Raw genomic sequence first — 14,076 nt, forward strand, 5'->3', positions numbered from 1 at the left:
GGGCCAATTTATCATGGAAAGCCAAAATCCTCATTGCTCAATTAAGAGCTAACTCTCATTAGCTTCAATGCGAAACTGGGAATTGCAAAAGACCAAAAGAAAATTGGGAGGAAAGAGTGCATTTTTTGCACTTCAAGTAAGGTTGAAACAGAAAAACACTTCATTATAGAATGTGACGCTTTCAAGGACAACAGGGATAGTTATGGAATCACTCTTGCATACTGATCTTGGGATAATTTATTCAATGAGGGGTGTGTGGAGAGGCTAGGGGCTCTCATCATCACGCTGCACAAGAAAAGAGGTGTAATGCAGAAGTTGATTTCTGAAGGGGTCTGTCCCATAGGCTATACTTAGCCTCGTGGATGTTAAAATAATTTCTTTCTTTCTTTCTACACTACACCATCAACAATGCCCATCTCACTTTGAATTCACAGAGGAAAATAGAATGTGGGTTTAAAATGAGCAAGAATAGAAGGCAAAGAGACAACATTGATTTTTCAACAGCAAACATACACTATGTGGCTCTTATGGAAGTCTAGATCGATTATTTCTAACCAAGAACCCTTGCAAAGAGAAATCCATGTTATTTCATCACCGAAACTTTTGACCCACCTGCAACATTTTTGAAATCAAGAGAACAAATCCCAGTATGAAGGTTTAAACAATGAATTAGGGAAAACTTTAGAGGAATTGTTAGACACCGCGCCTCTTTTTCCTTGCCCTAATTTTCCCAACGAGCATGCAAGGTTACCTTGTTTTTTATCTTGCCCAAATTTACACCCAAGCCAATGGGGCAACAAAGTTTATAAAAGCTTTAATTACTTTATACTCCACGCTTTCTTTTCTCATTGTGGGCCTATCATTTTTAATGTTACCAAATTTAAAATATAATTCTTTTACTTTGCATATAATGTTAAATCATTTAGAAAATGATCTAGTTGATTTCACACATAACCCCTTCTAAGCATTTACAAATACGCCTTTGATGAAGTATTTAGAAAATGATTTAGTTGATTTCACACTTAACCCCTTCTAAGCATTTACAAATACGCATTTGATGAAGTATCTTAAATCATTAAAATTATTTAAGAAAAAACCCTTTTTCACCAGCATCATAAATCAAATATCAAGAATCCATATGAGCTTTTCAAATATGAGATTTATTTAAATCAAAATGATTTAATTAATAATGAATTTGAAAGCAACCTTTTATGACTTTGTAATACCACAATGTAAGTCGGGTGCCCGTTTACTTTCAAACAATGGGCCCTGGAAGCAACTAGTAATCACACCTATATGCATTCCTTATCAAATACATGAAGTGGGTAATCAACACAATGTGATATTTGGCGTCTTTTCTTAGTGCTCAAAACAACCCAGATTGCCTCAGGAACTACCCTTGAAAACTAACCAAACATTCTCCTGGGGCTACGAGGATGGGTACACATATTGAATGATGATAGGGGAATAGGTTTACCAAAAGGTTTTATTTGATTCCATCTATGTTAAAAAAATTTAAAGGTCAAAGTGGGTCACTCAAGTGTTCTTGCAATTGGACATGTTGAAACTCTTTCAATCCTCACTATATCAGTACCTTGAAAAAATATCAAATCTCTTCCTGGGAGGCTTCCACTAGGTGGGTAAGTTATTCAAGGTATAGTGAATACATTGAAGGTCAAAGATGACCTCTCCTAAATTTATTTACTCTACAAGATATTGAAGGTCAAAGATGACCTCTCTGAAACATTCTGGAAGTGTTGATAACAAACCTCCATAAAATCAGTTTGCTTTTAGCTTTGAAAAAAAAATTGAATTCTAGGGTGTTGCAAATGAGCAAGGGAGTACATGAGTATCAATAAAATCACAAGAACTAACCCACTTCTCATGGCCATCATCTAATCAAATATTAATCCATATAGAAGGTCATTTTGGCAGATTTAACAACGTACAAATAAAAAATCTTAATAAATCCCAATTGTTTTTGGCTTGGTAAAAATACCAAACAATCTCTTAGGCTTGTAAAAATGGACACAGAGGTACATGAAATGTGGAAAATTGATAACATCAATCCTTTTTCCATGAAAATCAACTATTACTGAAATATTAATCTTTGAAAATGGATACTATGGCTGATATGAAACTATGCAGACAACAAACCTTTTCTAAACCTTCAAACTTGCTGCATAAAAAAACAACATCAAATCTTACTATGGGGGGCTGAGAATGGACATGAACACTCTCTAATAATAGATGAAAAATATCCCAAAGTTATTATTCATGACAATCAAAGGGCATCAAGTTATTCTCCCTCAAAGTAGGCTACTTGGGAATAATTTGCAAGGGTGTTTCAGAATGTTGCAAGCCAAAATGCAGATCAAAGGAACTCCATATTTTGTAAAAATATGAAGGTTCCAATAGTGGCTCCTACTTTGGAATGCATGCCTCTCACGAGCATGGCAAGAATTCAGATCTTTGGTAGAAGCAAACCAAGTGCATAATCCATTGGGCTCCTTAACCACTATATGCTTCATTATGAAAATCAGATTTCAAACTTCATTGGGTGGCCTTGGGCCACCAAAAATGAAGAAACAATGTTTACCTCTATCAAATATCTTATTCTCACCTGATTGTACCATATTTTATCTGAAAACATCATTGAGAACAACCTAGTCATAAACATTACCGTTGACATTTCTTGTCATTCTATTGTAATGAATATCTTTATTGACCCACACTTAGCAATCAGGCCTATATTGAAATTTTTCATCATGATATGGCATACATGTGTTATATCCATTATATGGGACACATATTTTGAATGTTACTCTCTCCATTATTTTCCTCATTATCACATTCCATTGAGATCTCTTTCAACAGGACTAAAAATTGGTAACATTCATAGTCCATCACACAATTGGTGTCATTAGGTCTATCCACATGATCTTGCGCATAATTATGGGTTCATCATGATCATCAGGTTGCAAACTAGACAAAGAACCCTCATGTGTATCAAAGGAGAAACCATCATACATAGTTTCACTTTGTAAGAAAAGTGTATCAAACTTGCAAGAATACAAATCTGAATTTTTTGACTCAGTCATTTCATTCCATACTTCAATAGCTTGCAAGTAAATTGTACCTATATCACCAACACCTACATCATGCATAAACACATACATATTTGGTTTGAAGATGTAATCAACTTTATCTTCCCATCCTTCATCCAAATCCATATGAATGATTTCAAGGATTGGTTCAAACAAACCTAAGTACATTTCACATTGCAACATTATTGCAAAGGATTTCATCAATGGGATTGGTTTCGAATTGACCAAACAATGTCCACTTAGTATCAATAATACATATATTTGTTGACAATATGAAGGAATTGATTATGTGTTGCATTGATGTTTTGTCATTGATGTCAACATCAGTTGTTATGGTTGGTTACCGACAGACAAATTTTGGTTACCGGTAGAAGAACTAGTGTTACCGACAGAACAGACTATCAGATGGATATTTGGATCAATGGAATATATTTGGTTTGATGTTTCTGGAGTATGTTTTGGTCAGTTGGTATTGACTTGATGATCGGGTGCTATCATACACTCTAGTAAGCCTATACCGGTAAGGGTTTAAGGTTTTATCGACAAAGCTTTTACTGAGAATATTTGACAGGATGCATAAGTGGTGTTGGTGCAACTTCTAGATGGAATTCAGGATGTTGAAGGTGATCCTTGATTATGCCTCGACTGATTGGAGATATTGCTTTGGCATGGTGAACCCAAATTAGGTCTAGTACCTATCTAGGTAATGGACCGGTATCATGTTAACGTGTTCTCTACACGTTACCGGGATGATTTATGGATTGGTTATTGTTGTTTTGGTCTAAAGCCAACATGGCATATCATTGTAATATGGATGTATGTAATTATCTTATCGTAATATCTTTTAGGTGGCCGACCTAATTCGTTTAGGCCTTAGGGTTTGTATAAATTGTTGTAAGATCTCATTGTAGATCATGGTTGTGGTCGTGGAATGAAATATCATATCCGAAGGAGATTTGGTCGATCATAGGTGATCCAATTCGGTTTATGTAAGAGGTCAAAGGCGTCCAGTATTGAGCTTAACTGGGACTGTAATCAGGCATGGTAGATGATATCATTGGCAATTCATTCTTCTGGATTGTTGTCCAATTATCTTGAGGTGGTTATAACCTGTCTGTAGTCAGTGAGACTCCTTTGTAATGAGCAGTACGCTCTAGGCAATGTGTCTTCCTGCATGTGCAGGCCCCTTATTGTATCACATACTTTCTGCAGAAGTATCATCTGATTGTGGGTAGGCTTCCCACCTTGGTTTTTCCCTTTAATGGGTTTTCCACATACAAATCATGGTGTTATGTGGTATGGTTGCATTGTGTTAATTCTCTGTTTCATTCTTAAGTTTTATTGCTTACCGGTATCTGTTTCTGCTATTCCGGTATTCAATGTTTATGTGCTCTGGTTAAAGGTTATAAAGTGGTTTGATTAATATAATCTGTTGACAACTAATTCACCCCCCTCTCTTAGTTGTCCACCGGTTATTCTAACAATTGGTATCAGAGCATTGGTTCTCTTTTGCAGAAGCTTAACTGCTTGAGGTAGATCCTATGGCAACTAATACTTCAAATCCACTGACAACTATTTTTAGAAGAGAAATCCCTAAGCTTGATGGAACAAACTAAATGGAGACTCATCTTAGATGTCTTGGCAAGGATATTTGCGAGATCACTGAGAAAGGATATACACCTTATGATTCGGCATCTGGCAATCCTGCTCCTGCGGACTTGGACAAGAATATTGAAAATGATTGCAGAGCAAGAGAAGCCCTCTTGTGTGCACTCACTGATCAGCAAATCATGGGATTGACTGATAAATCACCTGCAAAGGTTATGTGAGATAAATTGCAAACTCTGAATGAAGGTGACCCTACTGTCAAAATTGCTAAACTTGATGGTTACCAGGTAAGATGTGAGAACTTGAAGATGGAAGATAATGAAAGAATTGCTACATTTATGGAAAAAGTAAATGAGATTGTCATGGGAATTCAATGTTGTGGAGGATCTCTGAGTGAAGATGAAATAGTTTCTAAAGTTTTGGCACCCCTTCCGCCGACTTACAAAATGAAGGCTACTACAATTAATGAATTGAGAACAATGGCAAAAACTTAAGTTAACAGAGACATTCTGATTGGGAAATTATCTGCTTTTGAGCTTGAAGAATTTGGACATTCTGGAGCTGCAAAATCTGAACCTTCTTTTCATGCATCATCTTCTACCGGCAAAAGTGATTGGAAAGCCCTATATGCAAAATAATTGGAAGATATGAGGAAAGATGATGAAGAATTTGAACAACTTGAAGCCTTATTTGCTAGAAGAGTACCTAAAGGACCAGCAGGAAGTAAGTATGAAGGAAAAGCACCTTTTAAATGTTTTGCATGTAATAAGATTGGTCATTTTGCATCTAGATGTCCTGAAAGGAATGCAAGATTTGAAGAAAGAATTAAGAAATCATTTAAACCTAATCAAAACAGATATAGATTCAAGAAAAACAAACTATGCTACATAGCAGATGAGGAAGGAGTAAGTGATGACTCAGAGGATGGACTAACATGAGTCTCTGCTAGTGGATTCGGAAATGGAAAGGAATGGGTGTTCTATGCTTTAAAGAAAGATAAACCATAACCAGCTATCACGAATGAAGAAAAGGCCCTAGCAGCAAAAGTTGAAGACAAGGATGAATGGGTAATTGATAGTGGATGCTCGCATCATATGACTGGAGATAAAAGAAAAAATTTGTCCCTGCAAGAATACAATGGCAGTCAAGTCAGATTTGGGGATGACAAAACATGTATGATCAAAGGTAAAAGTATTATTTCTCTGGATGGCAAGCATAATACTGATAATGTCTAAAATGTAGAAGGTTTAAAGCATAATCTTTTAAGCATTGGTCAATTGGTGGATAAGGGATTCCAACTTCAGTTCAAAGATTGAAAATGCAAAATCATTAACAAAACTGGTTTGGAGATTGCAAATGGTACTCAGACTGGAGGTAATATCTTTCACTTGAACACTGGTAATAAGACATGTTTGATTGCTCATATTGATGAGAGTTGGCTATGGCATAAGAGGTTGTGTCATGTTAATTTTGATTGTATTGTTAAGATCAGTTCAACAAAGGCAATTAGAGATATACCTAAGATTATAAAGCCTCATAATCTGGTATTTAAGGAATGTCAATTGGGAAAGCAAGTTAGAACTTATTTTAAGAGCATACATGATAAATCTAATGATGTGCTTGATTTGATTCATACTGACTTGTGTGGTCCAGTAAGGACCAGAAGCTTTCAAGGTGATAGATACTTCATGCTGATAATTGATGATTATTCTAAAATGATGTGGGTGACTTTTCTAAGCGAGAAGTCTGAAGCTTTTGAGAAATTCAAGATCTTCAAAGCAAAGGTGGAAATAGAAACTTGATTGAAAATCAAATGTCTAAGATCAAATCAAGGCGGTGAGTTCACTTCTCGTGAATTTAATAGTTATTGTGAGACAAATGGAATTAGGAGATAGTTATCTGCACCCCCTGACTCCTCGGCAGAATGGAATAGTGGAAAGGAAGAATAAAACCATTTTGGATGCAATAAGAACCATGATGATGGAAGCCAAATTGCCTCACATCTACTGGAGAGAAGTAGTGAGTACAACAGTCTACACATTCAACAGAGTTCATATCAAAGGTGAAACTGGTAAGACTCCTTATGAATTATGGTTTGGACATACACCTATTGTCAAATATTTCAAAATTTTTGGAAGTAAATGTTATATCAAAAGGGATGATTCAATTGGGAAGTTTGATCCTAGATGTGATGAAGGGATATTTCATGGATATTCAATTCTGAGCAAAGCATATAGATGTTATAACAAAAGATTGCAGAAAATTGTGGAGAGCGCAAATGTGAAAGTGGATGAGAAATACAGAGATCAATCTATATCATATGACAGAGAACCGGCAGTGGAAATGATCATAACTGAACCGACAATGCCTCAACCGGCACAAGACATTGAGACAGTTACACCAATACAATCAAAAAATTCAACTATGACTGATGATCAAAACAGTGAACCTGAAGTTCAGAAGGCACCAAGGTATGTAAGGTTAAATCATTCTGAAGATCAAATCATTGGAGATAGGAACAAGGGATTTATGACAAGAAGAATATTGATAAATGAAGAGGTATGTCTTATTTCTCAAATTGAACCGGCATCTGTTATTGAAGCTTGTAAAGATAAACATTTGTTAAAGGCTATGGAAGATGAATTAGATCAGATAGAGAAAAATAATACTTGGACTTCAGTTCCCCAACCTAAAAATAAGAATGTTATTGGAACTAAATGAGTTTTTAGAAATAAACTAAATCAGGATGGTCAAGTTGTAAGAAACAAGGCTAGACTGGTTTGTAAAGGATATTCTCAAATGGAAGGAATTGATTATGGTGATACATTTGCACCAGTAGCTAGAATTGAAGTTGTTAGACTATTTCTTGCCTATGCAACATACAAGAACTATAAGGTCTATCAAATGGATGTTAAATGTGCATTTTTGAATGGTGAACTTGAGGAAGAAGTATACATTGAGCAGCCTGATGGATTTTCACTAACAAATGACAAAGATATGGTTTGCAGGTTAAGGAAAGCATTATATGGTTTGAAACAAGCTCCTAGAGCTTGGTATGCAAGGTTGGATAAATGTCTTTTGAAGCTTGGTTTTACTAAAGGCAGTGCTGACAGTAATTTATATTACAAAATCATTGATGATGATATTCTGATTATTGAAGTATTTGTTGATGATATCATTTTTGGAGGTGAAGATAAATTGTGCATGGAATTCTCTAATAACATGAAGAATGAATTTGAAATGTCTATGATTGGTGAGATGAGATTCTTCTTAGGTTTGCAGATTACTCAAACTAACCAAGGCATTTTTATCTGTCAAACTAAGTATCTAAGGGAATTGTTGAAGAAGTTTGGTATGGATAATTCCAAACCGGTAAGTACTCCTATGGTGACAAGTGAGAAATTATCTATCAAAAACACATCTGCACCGGTAAATTCGACAAGGTATAAGTCTATGATTGGTGGCTTGTTATATCTAACTCAGACTAGACCGGATATTATGAATGCAGTAAGTATTGTTTCAAGATATCAAAGTAATCCTAAAGAAAATCATGAATGTGTGGTAAAGAGGATATTCTAGTACTTGCAAGAAACAACAAAATATGGCTTATGGTATTCTAGAGATGATAACTTCACTTTATGTGCATATACAGATTCAGATTTGGCAGGAGACAAATGACAGGAAGAACACTTCTGGTGGAGCTTTCTTTCTTGGAAAGAAATTGGTTTCATGGATCAGCAAAAAACAGTCATGCATTTCTTTATCTACTGCAGAAGTTGAATATGTTGCAGCAGCAACTAATTGCACTCAAGTCTTGTGGATGAAGCAATTGTTGAAGGATATCAAGGTAAATTGTAGTGAGTTGGTAGTTATCTATTGTGATAATTCTGCAGCTATTCGCATGTCTAAGAATCTGGTATTTCACTCTAAGACTAAGCACATTTCAATAAAATATAACTTTTTGAAGGAAAAGGTGGAAGAAAAGGAAGTCAAATTGGCTTATGTGAACACTAAAGAGCAAATTGCAGATGCATTCACTAAACCGTTGTCTAAGGAATCATTTGAATATTTGAGAGACAAGTTAGGGGTATCTACCCCTCCGGCAGAAACTTAACCGGTGGAGCAGTGCATCAATCCAGTATGCATCATCAACTTTATCATTTGCTCTGGGTTGATGTAGTGGTTCTACTACTCAAGGGGAGTAATCAACTTTGAGATTCGTAGGATTTTGATGTCTATGTCATATCTTTGGCATTGATGTCAAAGGGGGAGAGTTATATGTGAAAAATTCAGATCAGTTTTAGATTGGACTGCACTCCTCAGGGGGAATTGTTGGGCTTTTTTTAGTTTTTCAGTCTTATATCTTCTATGAGAAATGTTTGGCATTTATTGGCACTTAGATGTTTTCTTTTTCACATCTAGTGTTGCCATCAATGCCAAAGGGGGAGATTGTTGGCAATATGAAGGAATTGATTATGTGTTGCATTGATGTTTTGTCATTGATGTCAACACTAGCTATTATGGTTGGTTACCGACAGGTAGATTTTGGTTACTAGTAGAAGAACTAGTGTTACCGGAAGAAGGGACTATCATTTGGATATTTGGATCGATGGAATATGTTTGGTTTGATGTTTCTAGAGAATGTTTTGGTCAGTTGGTATTGACTTGATGATCAGATGCTATCATACACTCTAGTAAGCCTATACCGGTAATGGTTTAACGTTTTACCGACAAATCTTTTACCGAGAATGTTTGGCAGGATGCATAAGTGGTGTTGGTGCGGCTTCTAGATGAAATTCAGGATGCAGAAGGTGATCCTTGATCTTGCCTTGACTGATTGGAGACATCGCTTTGGCGTGGTGGACCCAAATTAGGTCTGGTGCCTATCTAGGTTATGGACCGGTATCATGTTAACGTGTTCTCTACACGTTACCGAGATTATTTATGGATTGGTTATTGTTGTTTTGGTCTAAAGCTGACATGGCATATCATTGTAATATGGATGTATGTAATGATCTTATTGTAATATCTTTTAGGTGGCCGACCTAATTGGTTTAGGCCTTAGGGTTTGTATAAATTGTTGTAAGAACTCATTGTAGATCATGGTCGTGGTCGTGGAATGAAATATCATATGTGAAGGAGATTTGGTCGATCATAGGTGATCGAATTAGGTTTATGTAAGAGGTCAAAGGCCTCCGGTATTGAGCTTAACCAAGACTGTAATCAATTATGATAGATGCTATCACTGGAAGATCATTCTTCTAGATTGTTGTCCATTTATCTTAAGGTGGTTATAACCTCTCTATAGTCAGTAAGACTCCTTTGTAATGAGCAGTATGCTCTAGGCAGTGTGGCTTCCTGCATGTGCAGGCCCCTTATTGTATCACATATTTTTTGCAAAAGTATCATCTGACTGTGGTAGGCTTCCCACCGTGGTTTTTTCCTTTACCGAGTTTTCCACGTACAAATCATGGTGTTATATGGTATGGTTGCATTGTGTTAATTCTTTGTTTCATTCTTAAGTTTTATTGCTTACCGATAACTGTTTCTGCTATTCCGGTATTCAATTTTTATGTGCTTCGGTTAAAGGTAATAAAGTGGTTTGATTAATATAATATGTTGATAACTAATTCACCCCCCCCCCTCCCCCCCTCTCTCAATTGTCCACTGGTTATTCTAACAATATTTTCAAATTCAAGATTGTGATTCTCTTCCATGTCATTGAAAACCAGAAACTCAATATCTATTATCTGATTTTTTCACAGTCATACATGAAAATTTATGTCTTGAAGGTCTATCACAATCACTGAAATTGTCCACTGATATTGATATTCATTCCTGGTCTACATTATGAGCACAATACACATATGAACCAACCTTAAATGAACATGCATTGTCAACAATTTCCACATCAATATCACTTCTAGATGTGGTAAATAAGTTCATCTCTAACTCGTTCAAGCTATTTTGAGAAACGAGGTCACAATCAACATATTCAACTTCATAAGAATGAGAAGTATGAAGAGTCTCCACACTGTCATAGTCATCACTGGTGAGACTATCAATAATATGTAAATGATTAGCATATTCACATGTTGCAAGTGACTCTATATTTGCCTCATATAAGCCATTGTGGATGACAAGGCAACAAGTAGTGTGATTTAGATCATCAAGTGAATGCACACAAACTGGATTAATATCATTCTAATCATTTTCACAAGGCAAGCTTTGATGCATTTTTATGTCCTCATAGGCATATACCTTTGGTGCATATGACATATCAATTGGATTTTGACTCTTGACACATTCAACCAACTCAATCCAATTAGGAACCTGAGAAAAAACAACTTCTTTCAAGCCATTAAGCCACACTTGAACCTGGTTCATATATTGCCACAAATAAATCAATGCAAACAACTTGTTTAAGTTTGAAAAATTTAGGGATCTACGTATATGTATTTTAAACCCTTGAAAACAAAGCAAAACCTGACTCTCATTTTAGTCTTCTAATGTCAAACAAGGGTTTAACATACACCATGGGGTCAATAATGCTTTCACTTTGCTGATAAAAAGCTCGGGGCTCAATATGACTTGCATTTATGAATGGTATCTTATTAGGTATAGTAGGCTTATGTTCCCTTGAGATGTCATTTTTAGGTGTATACATACTAGGTGGTTGCCCATATGCATAATTTTGGATAGGTGCATGAGGTATAGCTGTAGTCTGAAACATTTTTTTTAAATACTCAAAACTAGAACTTGGACTAGGGTTTGATCCATGTATCTAGACTTGAGATTCATCGATAGGATGGTGTAACTTTAAAAAATCTTTGAGCTTAGAATAATTTAATTTTTATGTTGATTTTTGGTGTTTTTTGCTAAAAATTTAATGTTTTAAAATATTTCAAAATTAGAATAAGAGTTTGCAACATTAAATGATAATCCATTTTGGATTCCTCAACCATTGATCTGCAGCATTTGGTATCAAATTTGGTTAGTTTCATAGGTTGGAAGAGAACATGGCACATGGAGGATGAGGTACAAGAAGAACGCGAGGAGAAGAAAATCCAACAATTATGGAGATGTTGAGAGGAATCATTGCAAGGCTAAAAGCCATAGAGATATCCCAACAAAGAGGAGCTTCTATTGAAGAGGTTATGAAGAGGAAGAGGAGACACCAGAAGTTGTAGAACTAGGACAAGAAGATGCACAAGAGGATAGATTCCTAGTCAAATCTAGGAAGTAAACCAAGGATGGATCCACCAGCTATAGTGGGAGTTTGCACCCAGTGGAGCTCATTGATTGCACTGCATATATGGATAAGTATTTTAATTAAGAGTCCATTGAAGACAAAAAGAAGATGAAATATGCTTGCACAATATTGAAGGGTCATGCATCCCTATGGTAAAAATAATTGCAGATTGATAGATAAAGAAAAGGAAATGAAAATATTAAATCATGGGACAAGATGGTAACTAGGTTGAAGACAAAATTCTTGCCCATAGACCATCACATCAATTTATATAAAAAAAAATTGAAGTAGAAAGATTTGAGTGTTATGGAATAATTCCATAGAAGAAACTATAGGTTAGGTATTCATGTTGGACATGTTGAAGACGATGAGAGGCGAGTAGGAAGGTATGTGAATGGATTGCAAATCACAATCCAAGATGAGCTGAGAATGGCCATGATAAGAATAGTAGAAGCCTACCAATATGCCCTTAAAGATGAAGAAAAGTTGGCAAGAAGACAACAATGAAACTTTAGAGGAAATGGAAAACCCTCCCAAGGTAGAGGAAAAGCCACTAATAGAAGAGGACAACCATCAAAAGAAGAGGAGACAAGCTAGTCTCAAACAAATTACAATCCCAACACAAGGGGAACAGGTGAAACTTCAAGAGGAAGAGGAGAATATGTAAGAGGAAGGGGATTTTCAAGGGTTTGTTTTAATTGTAGGGAGATGGATCATAGGGCCTTTGAGTGCCCTCAAATACAAGAGGTTGGAGAGACAATGGTAGAAAATCATTCACCACAGAAGCTGAAAGTGAAAAGGAACTAGTGTATCTAGAAAATGGGGGGATTCTTATGTTAAAGAGAGTGGTTTTAAAACCAAAAAAGGAGCAACAAGAACCAACACAAATAAGAAGTTTGTTTAAGACCATTTGCAAATCAAAAGGACACCATAATTATGGACAACGATAGCATAGATAATTTAGTATCTCAAGAGATGGTGGAGAAGCTTAAGTTAAAAAAGATGAAACACCCAAATCCATACCGAGTCTCTCAGTTGCAAAAGGGACATCAACTTTTGTTGAATGAACAATGTTTAGTGAATTTTTAGATTGAAAATTATAAGGATAAAATCTTGTGTGATGTTATGCCCATGGATGCTTGTCATGTCCTTTTTGGGGAGTGCATGGTAATATAACCGACAAGATATGCACGATGGTGAATCCAACAAATATACAATCACAAAGGAAAAGAAAAAGTATGTTATGAATCCATTAAAATAGTAGAAAAAGGGAGCAGACAACGAAACCAAGGTATGCATGATCATTAAAAAACATTTTTTTTTAAAATAAAAGAAGAAATGTGTTATTTACTTTCCACGCCACAACAAGTTGGGATAACAAATGAAGAACAAGAAATACCTAAGTCAATGAAATCTTTCAAGAATATAGTGACATTCTAATGATTGACCTCCTAGATGGATTGCCACCAATGAGGAGTGCAATCCATTGTATGGATTTGATACCTTAGAGCAAGTTTACCAAAAAAGGTAGCATATAGAATGAGCCCCTAAGAGAATGAAGAGATAAACAAACAAGTGCAGGGATTATTGGATAAAGCTTTGATAAGAGAAAGTTTAAGTCCATGCATAGTACCAACAATTTTGTCACCCAAGAAGGATGGAGAATGGCATATGTGCACACATTCTAGAGCTATCAACAAAATAACAATCAAGTATAGGTTCCCATTGCCATGTATGGATGACTTGATGAATTGCTTAAGTGGAGCAAAATACTTCACCAAAATTGACCTAAAGAGTGGATATCTCAAATAATGATTAGAGAAGGGGGTGAATGGAAGACCACATTCAAGACAAAGAAGGGGTCATATGAGTGGTTTGTTATGTCATTTGGTCTCACAAATGCTCAAAGCACATTCATGAGGTTGATGAATGAGGTTCTTAAATCATTTTTTGGTAAGTTTATAATTGTTTATTTAAATGACATGTTGACTTTTAGCAAACCAAGGGAGGAACATCTAAAATATGTGAGAGTTGTTTTACAAAGATTAAGGGAAGAGAAGTTGATGGTTAACCTTAAGAAATACATCTTTATGAAAGAGAAGCTTGTAT

This window comes from Cryptomeria japonica, chromosome 8 (genome assembly GCF_030272615.1).
Source record: "Cryptomeria japonica chromosome 8, Sugi_1.0, whole genome shotgun sequence".
Classification (NCBI taxonomy): Eukaryota; Viridiplantae; Streptophyta; class Pinopsida; order Cupressales; family Cupressaceae; genus Cryptomeria; species Cryptomeria japonica.